Genomic DNA, 15,420 nt, shown 5'->3' on the forward strand with positions numbered 1-15,420 from the left:
CAAAGGGATATTCCATGCCATATGACGTCATGCTCAGTATATAAGCTGGGGGGAGTTGGCCAGGGGGCAGCGATCGCTGCTCAGGGACTGACTGGGCGTCAGTCGGCGGGTGGTGAGCAGTTACATCAATTCTTTTTCCTTTCCCTGTTGTTTTTCCACCCCTCCCTCACGTGTTCTTTTACTTTCCATTACATTTTTATTATTGTTATTTTTATTAATATATTATTATTATCATTATCATTATTATTACCATTATTATTATATTTCACGTATTAAACCGTTCTTATCTCAACCCACGAGTATTCTTACTTTTGCTCTTCCGATTCTCTCCCCCATCCCACCAGGGGGGTGGGAGGGTGAGCGAGCGGCTGGGTGGTGCTTAGCTGCCGGCTGGGGTTAAACCACAACAACCCCCCATACCAACATGATGGATGCACAGATATTCAAACACACATGCTGACACATATGCATGCTCCTGCACGCATGTGTTTGCATACAGATATACGTGCACACTCATGTACAGACAGGTACACACATAAAAGCACATAGCCACGCACATCTATGCTCACACACTTACATATATGCAGACCAATGTCACTCCCATCCATGCTCACCTGCATGAAGGCACGTGCGTGTGCTAAAACACATACACGCTCATGAACCAATGCGACCAAAGACACACACACCTCCCCATATTTGTGCACACTCACGCTTGCATGTGCATTACGTCAGGCACGCACGTGCGCACACACACAGACACACGTATGTGCAAATGCGCACATGAGCACAGCCAGAGGAACATGTATGTGAGCACGTACACGTGCACACACCACTGAGAACCAGGGTGCCTCTCCGTGTCCCAAGTCTGTGTGTCAGGGACAACGTAAAAAGTAGAGACATCCATATTGCTGCAGCCACAAAGAATCCCCACATTAGAAGTGAGAACATTCTTGCAGCCTTAGATTCTCCCGGCTGTCCTAAGTGACCTCCTTGAGGCGGGGGGTGTGGGTCTAGCCCCAGCTCTGCAAAGGGAGTGGAACCTCAGCGATGTATTCGCACGCCAGCAGAGCGTGGTGCGCCTGCGACAAGCCAGACTCCCCACAGGCTGCAAACACTGAGTCTGGGGCACCAGAAATGATACTGACTGATCCCAGGAAGAAAGGCACTCAACCTCTTCAAAGCATTCCTTAAAATGCCATTTATTAGCGCTAAGGCTAGAAAGAAAGAGGATAGTATAGGAGATCTTGCATCCCTTCAGATCCTGGGACCCCTGATCTGCTCACCATCAGCTGCTCTCACAGAATGAGAGACTCACAGAACACCTGAGGTTGGAAGGGACCTCTGGAGGTCATCTGGGTCGACTCCCCCCTGCTCAAGCAGGGCCACCTAGAGCCAGTTGCCCAGGACTAGGTCTAGGTGGATTTTGAGTATCTCTAAGGAAGGAGACTTGGCAACCTCCCTGGGCAACCCGTGCCAGTGCTCAGTCACTCCCACAGCACAGTGAAAAACTGTTGCCCCCTTGCCAGGGCACAGGACACTGCACAGACCCCATCCGCCCAAGGGTTACCCCATTTTGGTCAGTCATGCTTTCAGAGCATTTTCATCAAAAGGAAACAGATCTAGTCATCATTACTACTGTCAAACACTACAACCCAGCCAGTGTTGCCAGTGAACAAATATTAGCAGCTCTCACATCCGTGTTTCTTAGGGTGTAGATCGAGGGGTTCAGCAGGGGAGTAAGAGCGGTGTGAAGAACAGCCGCTGCTCTGTCAGTAGATGTTTTAAATCACCATAAAATAAAACAACCTCTGGCAACAAGGCCGTTAGTTTCAAGTGTAAAACTGGCTGCCCTTTTCCTACCCTTCCAGGATCTCCTCAGCTGGGCAGCCAAACCAGGGGTCATGCCAAGAGCCAGTAGCAGCGCTCTGGCAGAGCTCTGGCCAAAGAGCTTACTCGTCTCTCAGAAGACATGCCATCCCTCCCTCTTCAACAAGGATAATTGCAGATGATATCATCATCAAGAAGGGCCTGACATACCTTCTGCTAATGACAAGGTTTACTGTGGTAGGGTCAGGAAGTCCAACTGCGCTGCTGCAGATGATGGTTATTAACAGCATGGCTAGGGAAAAAAAGATTTTGGACATGGAAGTGAAATGCCTTTATAAAAGTTTGGCCTCCAGTCATTCTGAGATAAGCTTCATGAGCCGTAATTCCCTGGTGGAGAACATTGGTATGGGGATTTCCATTCTTCCACTTGTACGCTTCTGTGAAGACATTTGGACTTTCATGCAGGAAATAGGATATGAGACTGTAGCGGCTGCCAAGAGGCATTTCCACCGATCAGAAGGGGTGAGATTTACATGTAAAAAAATCCGCTCCCCCCAGAATGGCAGCGAATTCCTGAGCACAAACTCTCTGGGGGGACGACTGAAGCAGTCAAGAGCTCTGCACCTGCCTGCAGCTCTCTTGGGAAGTGCACCCAGTACCCTCGTCCTTGCTGATCTTCACGTGAATAGAGAAGGACTCGTGGGGCATGGGATGGTAGGTGGCTGTCTTGGCCCCAGTGATCATGAAATGGTTGAGTTTAAATTTTTCAGTGTAATAAGAAAAAAGGACAGCAGAGTTGCTACCCTGGACTTCAGGAGAGCAAACTTGCAGCTGTTCGGGGAGCTCTTTAGCAGAGTACCCTGGGAATCTCCTTTGAGGGCTTAGGAGTCCACGATTGCTGCTCAGTCTTTAAGAACCACCTTTTAAAAGTACAGGAGCAGGCAATTCCATTGTGTCATAAGTCAAGCAAGCAGGACAGAAGACCAGCGTGGCTGAACAGGAAACTCCTCGTGGAGCTCAGAAGGAAAAAGAAATTGTACAGTCCGGAGGCGAGGTCAGGCTACACAGGAAGATTACAGAGCTGTCATTTGTGTATGCAAGGAGAAGACAGGTAAGGCCAAAGCTCGATTACAGTTGAAACTGGCCAGTGTTGTTTCAGATAACAAGAAGGGCTTTTTTAAGTATGTTACTAGCAAGAGGAGGTCTAAAGAAAGCATTGGAGCGATACTTGTTGAAGATGGTCACCTGACTCATAGGGATGAAGAAAAAGCGGAGGCGTTCAATGCTTTTTTTGCCTCACTCTTTGAGAATACTGATAGACCTTGGGCTGCCCGGTCCCCTGAGTCAGAGGGCCACGACTGAGGGAACAGTGACTTTCCATTTGTGGACACTGAAATTTTAAGGGACCGGTTATATCGGTTGAATGTTCACAAGCCCATGGGGCCAGATGGGATTCATGCCAGACTACTGAAGCAGCTGGTGGATGTTACGGCAGGACCCTTCTCAATCATCTACCAAAGGTCTTGGGAGTCTGGGGAGGTCCCTGCTGACTGGAAGCCGGCCAATGTTATTCCCATTTACAAGAAGGGTGTGAGGGAAGACCCAGGAAACCACAGACCTGTTAGTCTAACCTCAGTTCCTGGAAAAGTTATGGAGAAGATCAGACTGCGTGCTACTGAAAGGCGTTTTAAAGAACAATGCAATCATCAGCACAGTCAACATGGGTTCACAAAGGGAAAGTCCTGTTGAACTAATTTGATCTCCTTCTGTGATAAGGTCACCCGCCTAGTGGATGAAGGGAAGGTGGTGGATGTAGTTTTTCTGGGTTTTAATTGGGCTTTTGATAGTGTCCCTTACAGCATCCTTCTGGACAAGTTGTCCATCTGTGGGATGAGCAGGTACACGGTGCACTGGGTGATGCACCGGCTGAATGGCAGGGCTCAAAGAGTTGTAGTGTGTTCCTCAGGGCTCAAGTCTAGGGCCAGTTCTGTTGAGTATTTTTATCAACGATCTGGATGTAGGAGTTGAATGTACCATTAGCAAGTCTGCTGATGATACCAAACTGGGAGGTGCTGTTGACTCTCTCGAGGGACAAGAGGCCTTGTGGAGGGATCTAGGTAGATTGGAGCATTGGGCTATGATTAATGGGGTGAAATTTAACAAGTCTAAATGCCAGATTCTGCACCTGGGACGGAGTAAGGCCAGACACAAGTATAAATTGGGAGAGGAGCAGCTGGAGAGCAGCCCTTTAGAAAGGGATCTGGGGGTGCTGGCTGTGGTGGTGTGCTCACCCCTGCCCGTGTAAGCAGTGACCACCAGTGGGGGTCGTTGTGGCTGCATCCAGCTTGTGCTGGCCTTTGGGGAGGGATGGCAACACAGTAGCCAAAGGCTGCCTGGAGCCTTGACTCAAATGACTTGCTGATGTGCAAATATGACAGTTTTGTCTGACCCTGTCCTCTATGCAGTCGGTAATCAAGTGTACCTTGCCATCAAATCTTGTTAAATCGCTGTCGCATTTACCATTGGACTTTGTTAACTCACACTGTAACTCACTGTTTTCTATCAATAAAGTGTATTGTTGCTTCTCCTTTACGAGTGAAGTGCAGTCTCACTGCATCCGCGACGCTGGTTGACAGCAGGCTGAAGAGGAGTCAGCAGGAGCAGCCAAGAGGGCAAACTGCGTCCTGGGGTGCCTCAGACACAGTATAACCGGGCAGTGAAAAGAGGTGATTATCCCACTGTATTCAGCGTTGGTGCAGCCTCACCTTGAATACTGTGTGCAGTTCTGGGACCCACAATTTAAGAAGGTTATGAAAGTCCTTGAATGCATCCGGAGGAGGGCAACAAAGCTCGTGAAAGGGCTCCTGGTAGTAGCGACTAAGGACTTTGGGAACCACCTTTTAAAAGCATAGAAGCAGGCAATTCCATTGTGTCTCAAGTTAAGCAAGCGGGGCAGAAGACTAGCTTGGCTGAACAGGGAACTCTTCGCATGGAACCGAATGTCGTGGAAAAAGAAATTGTATGATCTCTGCAAGGAAGGTCAGGCTTCGCAGGAAGATTGCAGAGCTGCGGTTCGCATACGCAGGGAGAAGACAGGTAAGGCCAAAGCTCAGAGTTGAAATCGGCCAGCATTATGTCGCACAAGAAAGGCTTTTTGAATATGTCACTAGCAAGAGGAGGTCTAAAGAAAGCATTGGAGCGATACTTGTTGAAGATGGTCACCTGACTCATAGGGATGAAGAAAAAGCGGAGGCGTTCAATGCTTTTTTTGCCTCATTCTTTAAGAATACTGATAGACCTTGGGCTGCCCCGTCCTCTGAGTAGGAGGACCACGAGTGTGGGAACAGTGACTGTCCATTTGTGGACACTGAATGCACCATCAGCAAGTTTGCTGATGATACCAAACTGGGAGGTGCTGTTGACTCTTCTGAGGGACAAGAGGCCTTGTGGAGGGATCTAGATAAATGGGAGCACTGGGCAATCATTAATAGCATGAAATGTAGTAACACCAAATGCTGGATTCTGCACCTGGGACGGAGTGCCACCAGGCATAACTATAAATTGGGAGAGGAGTGGCTGGAGAGCAGCCCTACAGAAAGGGATGTGGGGGTGCTGGTGGACAGCCGGCTCAATAGCAGTCAGCAGTGTGCCCTGGCAGCCAAGAGGGCAAACCGCATCCGGGGGTGCACCAAACACAGTACAACCAGCCAGTCAAGACAGGTGATTATGCCACTGTGTTTAGCATTGGTGCGGCCTCATCTTGACTACTGTGTGTGGTTCTGGGCCCCACAAGTTAAAAAGAGTGTTAAGATACTTGAATGTGTCCAGAGGAGGGCAACAAAGCTGGTGAAAGGGCTGGAAGGTATGTCCTGTGAGGAGTGGGTGAGGACTTTGGGTTTGTCTGGTTTGGAGAAAAGGAGGCTGAGGGGCGACCTCATTGCTCTCTACAGCTTCCTGAGGAGGGGAAGTGGAGAGGGAGGTGCGGATCTCTTCTCCCTGGGATCCAGTGATAGGACGCCTGGGAATGGTTCAAAGCTGTGCCACGGGAGGTTCAGACTGGACATTAGGAAGCATTTCTTTACTGAGAGTCTGGTCAAACACTGGAACAGGCTTCCCAAAGCGGTGCTCAATGCCCCGTGCCTGTCAGTGTTTAAGAGGCATTTGGACAATGCCCTTAATAACATGCTTTAACTTTTCTTCAGCCCTGAAGTGGACAGGCAGTTGGACTAGATGGTCGTTGTAGGTCCCTTCCACCTGAAATAGTCTATTCTGTTCTCCTGCACACTCTGTATCAGAGTGATTTGGTCTCCATCAGAAATACACCGTTTCACTGCCCCCATTTCTGTGCTGACTGCCCTCAGCTCCCACATGCTTAGCTCCAATTCACAGTCTCGACACATTCAGCGACATAGGTGACCTTTCCCTGCTACTCCTGCCCATGCGTGCTGGCCATGGCCCCTAGATTGGGTGGTGGAGGGGAGAGGAAACTGGAATAGCAGCTACGGGCCATCCCAAGGGCTGTTCCCTGCTTTACCATGCCTGCCATTCTGCAAAAGAAATCATCTCCCAATGCCTCACACCCACCACCCCAGTGCAGCCATAGCTAGAGGAATACCCTTCCTCAAGAGCTCAAGGGGCTGCTGACCCCTCAGGGACTCCTGCCTTTCTGGCCATTTGTGGGCAGACACACAGCAAGGCAAGGCCTGATGGTCACTGGCAGCAGAGCAGCCAGGGATGTCTTCCTCAGCTCCAAGGGATGGTGCCCAAAAGAGGAGCCACGGCAGGGTGCCCCAACCTCCTATTCCTCTGTGAATGGAGAGGGGTCTCCTTGTGCCCTCACCCCCTTCCACCTCTCAGCAACACCCTTCTCCTTTGGCAGCTTGGGGAGTGCCCACAGAGGGAAGGACCACATGGAGGCCAGGCTTGAATGCAGCAGAACTTTAATGAGTCAAAAGAGGGAAAAAAACTCATGCAGAGTGGGGGCTGCCAGTGCAGAGAGTCCTGGGGGAAGCCAAGAGTCTGCGCTCCTTGGCCGTGGAGAAGTTCCTGCATGATGTCTGTCTCTCCGCCCCATAGAGGGAGAGGAGACAGATGGTCCCCACCAGGCTGGCCGTGGTGGGACCTTGCTGCCAAGGGGAACCAAAGCAAACAAGGAAAAGGGAAAGAAAGCAAAGCCATTCAGCTAACCTGATAACAACATCAAAAAAATCTTGGTCCTCTGCCCAGCACCATGTTCTGAGTTCCTCAAGGTGTCTCCTTGGAGCTTGCCCAGCATCTTTAGCAGGGGAGGCACCTTCTGCCACTGTAGCGGCTGGAAATGCCAGAGAGGTCACAGCAACCAGAGGTGATGGGCACTCCATCACAGCTGAGGATGCTGCCCACAGCAGCGGAGGTGGAGGAGCCCACAACGGTGTTCTGTGGGAAGGAGCTGAGGATGGGGCCGGGCAGGGTCACCACCACGGGAGGGGGCTCGATGGCAACAGTGGAGTTCTGGCACTGCCTGACACAGGGCTCATTGCAGCTGTTGGCCAGTGGGGTGGGGCCACAGGGCCGGCATGGCAGGCACTGGTTGTAGCAGGACATGTCTCTGGGTATGAGGTGTACCTGGGAGAGAGGGTAGGGAGGAAGCAGAGCACAGGTGTGAGTGAGGAGCAGCCAAGGCCAGTACTGATTGAGGAGCTGGAAACTGTGCCAGGAGCTACATGGTCTTCATTGCCCAACCTGGCCCAGGTTGCTCTCTCCTAGTTCTTAAACCAAGAGCCCCCTCAGCCACATCCCAGCCTCTCTCTAGCACACATTGTCCCCACAACCCTCTGCCATAACAAGGAGCTCCAGGGCCCAGCACAGGACAAAGACAATATCAGCTGAGATGTCCATCGAGACAAGATCTCACTTTGGAAGAGGAGGAGAAGGGGCTTCAGACTCACCTGTTCCCAAGGAGAAGGAGGCGAGAGAAGTGGATGGGAGAGCGGGGACTTGGGCTGGCTTTTATACCTGTCCTTTGTTGCCGCAGGACCAGAGGCACCCTTTGCAGAGGTAACAATTTTCATCTTGACAAGCTCATCTTGAATGCAAACCATCGCAGCTAATGATATGGGCTGTGCTTTGCTTTCCTGCACTGCTGCCTTTTCATGTCCAGGTTTGTGCCATGCCCATTCCCAGTAAAGGCTTCTTCTGAGCACTGGGATGAAAGGCCTCAAAATTTCTAGGGCAGGAATGCAGCAGTGCAGACAGAAGACTCAGCTCAAGTGCTGGACGGGTCCAGGGCAGGCAAGTGACATCAGCCTGGGTCAGTCTGTTGGGGCTGTTTGAAGTGTCGCTCTCGGGAAGAAGCTCCAGCAATCCTCAGCTGGATGTCCAAGTGGATTGCCTGCCAGGTTTTGACCCCATCCTGCCTAACACTGCCCTCAGGAAAAATTTCTGGCTTGTTTTGACTCGTCCCGTCTCTGTGCAGTCTGTGAGCACACAAACAATGCCATGGGCATGCCTGGGGCCTTGTGCTTCCCCAGAATGCTCTAGCCCTGCCACAGTTGTCCCCGTCTGTCCTCAGCAGAGCCCACAGTTGGTTGTGTTCCTACGTGTGTTCCTGTCTTGGCTGCACTTGTGTGCAGCTGGCTTTCTGTGGATGCACGCGGGAGCAAAAATTTGTGCATGATTCCATGCAGGTGTGCATGAACGTGTGCACGTGTGTGTCCTTGTGTGTCCCTCATCACAAGGGAATATGCTGCTCATGGGCAGGGACATGATATCAGGCCCCAACAAGGATGGTTCCACTCCAGCTTGGATCCTTAGTTGAATTCAGTGTAAACAATATTGGGAGTGCCTCAGCATGGCTGGCAGTCCCCCCAGCCTGCCTCTCCAGGCCAGGACACAGCTGCTCTCCCCAGTGCTAGAGAGTTCAAAAGGATGGGGATGGCTTTATGGGCAGGGAGAAAGGCTGAGGAATCCTGCCAACCTCGTGCTGGCCATCTGCTTCCAATAGCATCAGTGGTGCCTGGTATGGGACACATCCCCCTCCCGTGTCCAAGCCAATGCCAAACGTACTTGTGCAGCCCATCGACCTGGTGCTGTGTCAGGCGGGGGCTGAGACCTTGTCCCAAACAGGTACTGAATGAAAGGAACACGGGGCCTGTCGTCGCTGTGCTCTGAGTAGAAGGACAGACCCTGTGGCTTGCACAGGGAAAGCCAAAGAACTGATGACTGCTTTGGTGTTGAGCCCCCAGGACCGTCATGTCCCACATTGGAATCTCAGTCTGAGTGCCCAGCAACTGCCCCTGGGAGGGAAGGGACATTACATTTGAGGCCGCATTATCCAAAGCCTGCTGCTGTCCCACAGGCACGTCCAGAAGAGACCCTCTTCCCAACAAGGGCTGTCCATGGTGTGTAAAGTTCCTGAGCCCATCTCCCTGCCTGAACATCTGTCTGCCTGGGCTCAGGTCCAACTTGGAGACAGTGCAGTCGAGGCCTTCCCCCCTTCCCTGTAGTGACCTTCAGTGAGACCAGTGCCAGGGAGCTCTTCTGGGAGAGCTCAGCAATGGCTAAATCCCCTCTCCGTAGAGCTGCTTCTGAGCTGAGGCTCTAGCGTAGCTGAGGGCCAACTTCATTGCTTTCTCGTGAGGTAACAGGCACTGTGGACAAGGAAAGGGCAGGGGATGTGTGTACCTGGAGTTTAGAAGGACCTTTGACACACTCTCCCATACTTCCTTTAAGACCAAACTGGAGATGAATGGGTTCAGGGAGAGGCTGATAAGGTGGGTGGAAAATTGGCTGGACTACCAGGCTCAAAGAGGTGTGAGCATCGAGAAATGGGCTGCCTGGAACCTCAATGAAGGCGAAAAAGAGCAAGGGCGAGGTTTTGCATCTGATGGAGGAACCAGCCCATGCAGTCATGCAGGCTGGGGGGTGGCCGTCTAGGAAGCAGATCCACAGAAATACATGTGTGGTTTTAGGAGACACCCAGCTGAACATGAGACCACAGTATACCCTTGCAGTAAAACAGGTCAACCGCATCCTGAGCTGTGTTAGTCAAAGTGTTGCCAGCAGGTCCAGGAAAGTGACCCTGCCCCTCTGCCCCGTTCCAGACTGCATCTGGTGTACTGCATCGAGGCTGGGGCTCCCCAGTCCAATAAGGATATTGACATACTGACGTGAGTCCAACAAAGGCCACCAAGGTGGTTAGGGCGCTGTCAAACACGATGTGCAAGGAGACACTGAGAGAACTGGGTCTGCTCTGTTTGGAGAAGAGATGGCTCAGGGGAGACCTTCTTGCTTTCTACTAGTACTTAATCAGAGGAGACAGGGAATATGGACAGAGACTCTGGTCCAGCCGACAGGGAGTCCCTTGTTGGAGTAGAAGCAATGAATGAAGAGCAGCTGGGACACGGAGAAATCTGTTTAAGCAATAGGCTAATGGAAGTAAGAAGAACTGGAATGGGTTTCCCAGCGAGGTTGTGCAATCTCCATCCTGGGAGGTGTTCAAGGCTGGACTGAATGTGACCTTGAGCAACCTGATCTAATGGGATCTGTTCTGAGCACGGGGTTGATCTAGATGACCTCTAGAGGTCCCTCCTCACCTACGTTCTGACTGTGAAATTCCCACCTTGCCCCTATCCTCCCTGACCCCTTGCACGCCCATGGGCACATTAGTCCTCACTCGCCCTCTGCCACAACACAACTCTTAGCCATTGTGCTGGGACTGCGGAGGGGCAGCTGAAGGGAGGCTCTCAGCCTCCTCGCTGCCATCCACAGGGAATCAGTGGCTGCTGTTTCCAGCCCCTGAGCTGGGAGACAGCCATGGGAAGCTGGTCCACCTCCTGGGTCAGGGCCCTGCAGCTGCAGCGGGCACTGTGCACGCTTGTTCTTGCTGGGGAGCCCTGGCTGGAGGAGGGGAACAGTCCACTTCCCAGGAGAGCAGCTTGTGGCCCTGCAGAGCCACCGAGCACTCTTAGCCCGGGCGAGACCCCGAGCGGCGCCGGTGCAGGGCTCAGCCCCGGGGCGGAGCTGGCGGTGGCGGAGAGGAGAGGAGGCGGGGGAGAGGAGGCGGCGGTGCCAGAGCAGAGAGCCGGGGCTGGCGGGGGGCAGCGAGGTGCGGGCGGCGGAGCAGCGGCATGCGGCGGTGCCGGGGCGCAGGGCTGGCGGGGCTGGCCGCGGTGCTCCTGGGTGCGCGGGGCTGGCGGCGGGGGCCGGGGCTGGGCCTGGGGTGGCCCCCGCAGCTCCCTCCAGCCTGCCGTCCCCTCTGGCTTCTTCACGGACCTCTGCCCCCGAACCATCCTCCCGTCCAGCCCTCCCTCTGCTGCCATCCCACGTTCTCCCAGAAAACTCATCGCTCTAGCCTTTCTCCAGGCCTCCCTGTTTCCTTCCTTTCCTCTGTGTCTTGCCGTATAAATCATGCAGTCATCCCTTCCCCCTCGCTACTTTATTTCTGTCTTTCTTTCCTTTATCCCCCTTTTTTTCTTCAACGACTCCACCCTTCCAGCTATCCTTCACGCATTCATCTCGTCACCACCTATTAATGGACACTTCCATTAGTGCACATGTTGACATCCTCTGGAAACTCTTCTCCTCATCATCTCTCTTTGTTCCTGACTGCTTCTGTGGGATTTGTCCTGGGAAACAGCAGGCAGGGCTGGGCACAAAGCACGTTTTGACTGTTTGTTTCTTCTTTTTCTCCTCGGCAGTGGCTGCGGGCAGAGCCCAGGTGCAGCAGGAGCCGTCGGCAGAGACCACCGGGGGCACCGGCATCAGCATCAGCTGCTCGCACCCCACAATACAGACCACCGACTTCATCTACTGGTACCGTCAGCTCCCGGGCCGAGGCCCCGCATTCATCGCGCTCGCTCTTAAAGGGTCCAAAGATCTGCAGGACCCTCCGGGGCGGCTGTCGGTGGCGGCAGACCGCCGGTCTAGCGCCCTGCGGCTTGCCCGGCCCCGGCGCGGGGACGTGGCGGTGTATTACTGCGCCCTGGGAGACACGGGGAGAGGAGCCGGGGCTGCGGCCGGGCACGAACCGCCGCGGGCGGGGCCGGGCGCGTGTGTCGGGGGCGGGGGGACAGCCCCGGCCGGGCCCGCCAGGGGGCGCTGCCGCTCGGCCCGCCGGGGCCGCCCCGCCCCTCCCAGCCCCGGGGCGGTTCCCCCACCCCACCGGCACTGGCACCGCCTTCAGCATTGACACCGGCACCGGCATCGGTACTGGCACTGGCACCGGGCCCGCCAAGGCCCCGCAGCCTGGATCCTTCCCTTTCCTTGTCTGTGCTCCTTCCCCTAAACATCCCATGTCTTGCACAATCCCAAAGTACTTTTTCACTGCATCCCGTAAGGAGTCTGATCCCCCTGTAGGCAGAAACACCCCTGCGTTTATAGAGTGATCACCTCACCCTTCTGGGAGGTGTCATCCCTAGGCAAGGGGTCGATCATAATGCCCTAAGGGTTAGTGAGGAGGTTGCAGTAAAGAGGGTTGTGCTGGATGTCCTCCTGCCAAAGAGAAGCGGTGTGTCTGACTCTGGGAAGGGGTGTTTACAGCAGGTGCTGTTCCCAGAGACGTTTCCCTTGAAGAGCCTCATCCGTGGCCTGGGAGAAGGGAGAGAAAACCCCTGTGGGGACAGGGAGTCAGACTCCTGCTTGCAGTGCCTTTGGCTGTTCCTTGTTCTACCTCCTTTCAGAGTCTACCGAGGGACAAGGAGCATGTCGGGTGGTGCAAAGGGGCCTGTCTCCAAGCCTGAGAGTGGTGGGTGTAGGTGCCTGTCTCTGGTTGGGCACTGGATGGCAGGAGGTTCACCATGGACACTCCTCCCTTGCTGGGGACTGGTTGGGCTGGTGGTGATCTCCAGGAGGAGTAAAAAGCCGGGAAACAGCCTGCAGCCACCTATTCCCTGAGAGCAGGCGGCTTGAGCTCTTCCTTCAGGCACTTACTTGATTTTTTTTTTTTTGGCGTTGTGACCTGGAGCTGAGAGGCAGCGATTCTACACCAGGGTATGTCTGCCTGAGAGGATGCTCAAGCACCTTCAGACTTGAAGGGCTGAGAAAAGCCCAGCTGTGGCCTGACTGCCCAAAGATGAGCCTGCCAGTGCTGAACAACCTCCCTTTAGCCCCTGCAAACCTGGAACGCAGTAAGGGTCGCAATTTGGTGTCTTTCCTTGGGCTGAGCACTTTAACAACTTTAATTAGTCTCCCTACAGAGCCTCCTCGTGGCAGAGGTGTGGAGTCCCAAGCCCGCCTGTCTGCAGCAGCAGGGAGAGAGTTTTGCTCCACCCTCTGCACTGAGGTTTGGCGGGTGCTTTGGGCTGGCAGAGGGAGGAGAAGTGGTGAACTTGCAAGCTTCAGCTCCCTCTTTCTGTGAGGTCCCTGGACATGCCGTGGGTGGGAGAGTGTGACATGGTCCTGAAATTCCCGGCAGCTCTGGTGGGACTGTCATATTTTGGTGAGACGCCACGTTCAGGCTGGGGAGGAGCAGGGCAAGAGGATGTCCTGCCAGTGGTGGGACGGGACATTCGAGTTTGACTCTGCAGGAAACTGGGAGTGATTCCGCAGGGAGAGCAGGGCACATTGCCGCAGCAGACTCAGGAACAGCCCTGAGCCGCTGATATAAAAAATAACGATTCTATGTTTCTGTAACGCAAGACATGAGGAGGGTCTGAGAGAACCAGCCTTCTTCAGCCTTTAAAAGAGAAGCTTAGGAGAGTGTTGATGCTTCTAAGACTTGACTGGAGGATGAAGAGGCAGATGGAGCCAAAGTCTTCTTGAGCACAGGGATAGAGCAAAAGGCAATGGACACATTCTGGAACAGGGGAAATTCCTAGTAGAAGTTTGGAATTGTGGGGTTTTTAACCATGAGGGTGGCGCATGGGTCTAGATAGATCCCAGGAGCCGGGGCTGCGGCCGGGCACGAACCGCCGCGGGCGGGGCCGGGCGCGTGTGTCGGGGGCGGGGGGACAGCCCCGGCCGGGCCCGCCAGGGGGCGCTGCCGCTCGGCCCGCCGGGGCCGCCCGGCCCCTCCCGGCCCCGGGGCGGTTTCCCAGCCCCACCGGCACTGGCTTCAGCATCGACACTGGCACCGGCACCGGTACTGGCACCGGCATCGGGACTGCCGAGGCCCCGCAGCCCCCGCGCCCCGCAGCCCCGAAGCGGCTCCGGAGCCGCCGACCGGGCAGAAACCTTCTCCCGCCCCTCCCCCCCCGATCACCCCCGCACTCCCACCGGGAGGCAGACCGAAATCCCCCGCCACAGTGGCGGTGTCCGGCCGTGCCCGGGAAGGAGCGGTTGCAGCACCGGGAGGCGGGCAGCAGAGATCCTCCTGCCATGGGCAGCCCTCGGAATTTTCACCTGGAATTCAGGTCTGTCCTCATGCTGGGCTGTACCCAGAGACTTGTTAGAGAGGTTTCAGGGTCTTGTACGAAACACAGGACATCTGAGAGAGCAAGCAGTTGTGGTGTAACCTCAGCCGGCAACTAAGCACCACACAGCTGCTTGCTCACTCCTCCCCCCCAGTGGGATGGGGGAGAGAATCAGAAGAGTAAAAGTGAGAAAACCCATGGGTTGAGATAAAGACAGTTTAATAGGTAAAGCAAAAGCCGCGCATGCAAGCAAAGCAAAACAAGGAATTCATTCACTCCTTCCCATGGGCAGGCAGGTGTTCAGCCACCTCCAGGAAAGCAGGGCTCCATCACGCCTAACGGTGACTTGGGAAGACAAATGCCATCACTCCAAACGTCCCCCCCTTCCTTCTTCCTCCCCCAGCTTTATATACTGAGCATGACGTTACATGGTATGGAATGTCCCTTTGGCCAGTTTGGGTCAGCTGTCCTGGCTGTGCCCCCTCCCAGCTTCTTGTGCACCTGCAGCCTTCTCAGTCGGTAGAGCATGGGGAGCTGAAAAGTCCTTGACTAGCACTAAACACTACCTAGGAACAACTAAAACGTTGGTGAGTTATCAACATTGTTCTCGCCCTAAATCCAAAACACAGCACTGTACCAGCTACTAGGAAGGAAATTAACTCTATCCCTGACGAAACCAGGACAATGGAATACAGGGTGCAAACTAACTCCTTCCAGAATGACATTTCACATGCCCTGAGTGCTTTGTTACACCCACGTTACATGTGAAACTGATTGCTCATTTGGCCAGTCTTTCCCTTTTCCTTCATGTTTGTAACTTCTCAGGTGTCCTGAAAAGTGACTGCCATGGCTTAGCATTGCTGCAGGGAGACACTTGAAAGGCTGAGCTCAACATGGGGCTTCCCCCCAGAGCCTTGACTCAAGAGACCCCATTTTCTCCTGGGACAGGAGCCTTTCAGTGTCTTGAGGAACTCACACACCTGAGGAACTTGAGCAGAGGCCACTGTCAGGGCATGTGGAAGGTGAGAGTGGCTGTCACTAAGCCACTGTCAGCTTCACTAAGGCTGTCAGATCAAGTCCCTTTTCCTCTCAAAGGGGAGAACAAGTAAAAGGGAAAGTGATAAACAAAGCACACAATGACAGCAATCTGTAAGGAAGTGATAAGGGAGACAAGGAGGGAGAGCAGAGCTCTGCAGCCTCTAATTGATGGGCCATGAGGAAACTGCAGGCGAAGCTTTGAAGTGGGTCAGGCTGAGCTTTGTAA

General features: G+C 54.0%; 1 pseudogene; it reads right to left on the reverse strand.

Annotated features, from left to right (window-relative positions):
* Positions 1-7,104: 7,104 nt before the first annotated feature.
* On the reverse strand, positions 7,105-7,410 carry LOC143169375 (feather keratin Cos1-1/Cos1-3/Cos2-1 pseudogene; annotated as a pseudogene).
* Positions 7,411-15,420: the final 8,010 nt, after the last annotated feature.

Source organism: Aptenodytes patagonicus, chromosome 20 (assembly GCF_965638725.1).
Source record: "Aptenodytes patagonicus chromosome 20, bAptPat1.pri.cur, whole genome shotgun sequence".
Classification (NCBI taxonomy): Eukaryota; Metazoa; Chordata; class Aves; order Sphenisciformes; family Spheniscidae; genus Aptenodytes; species Aptenodytes patagonicus.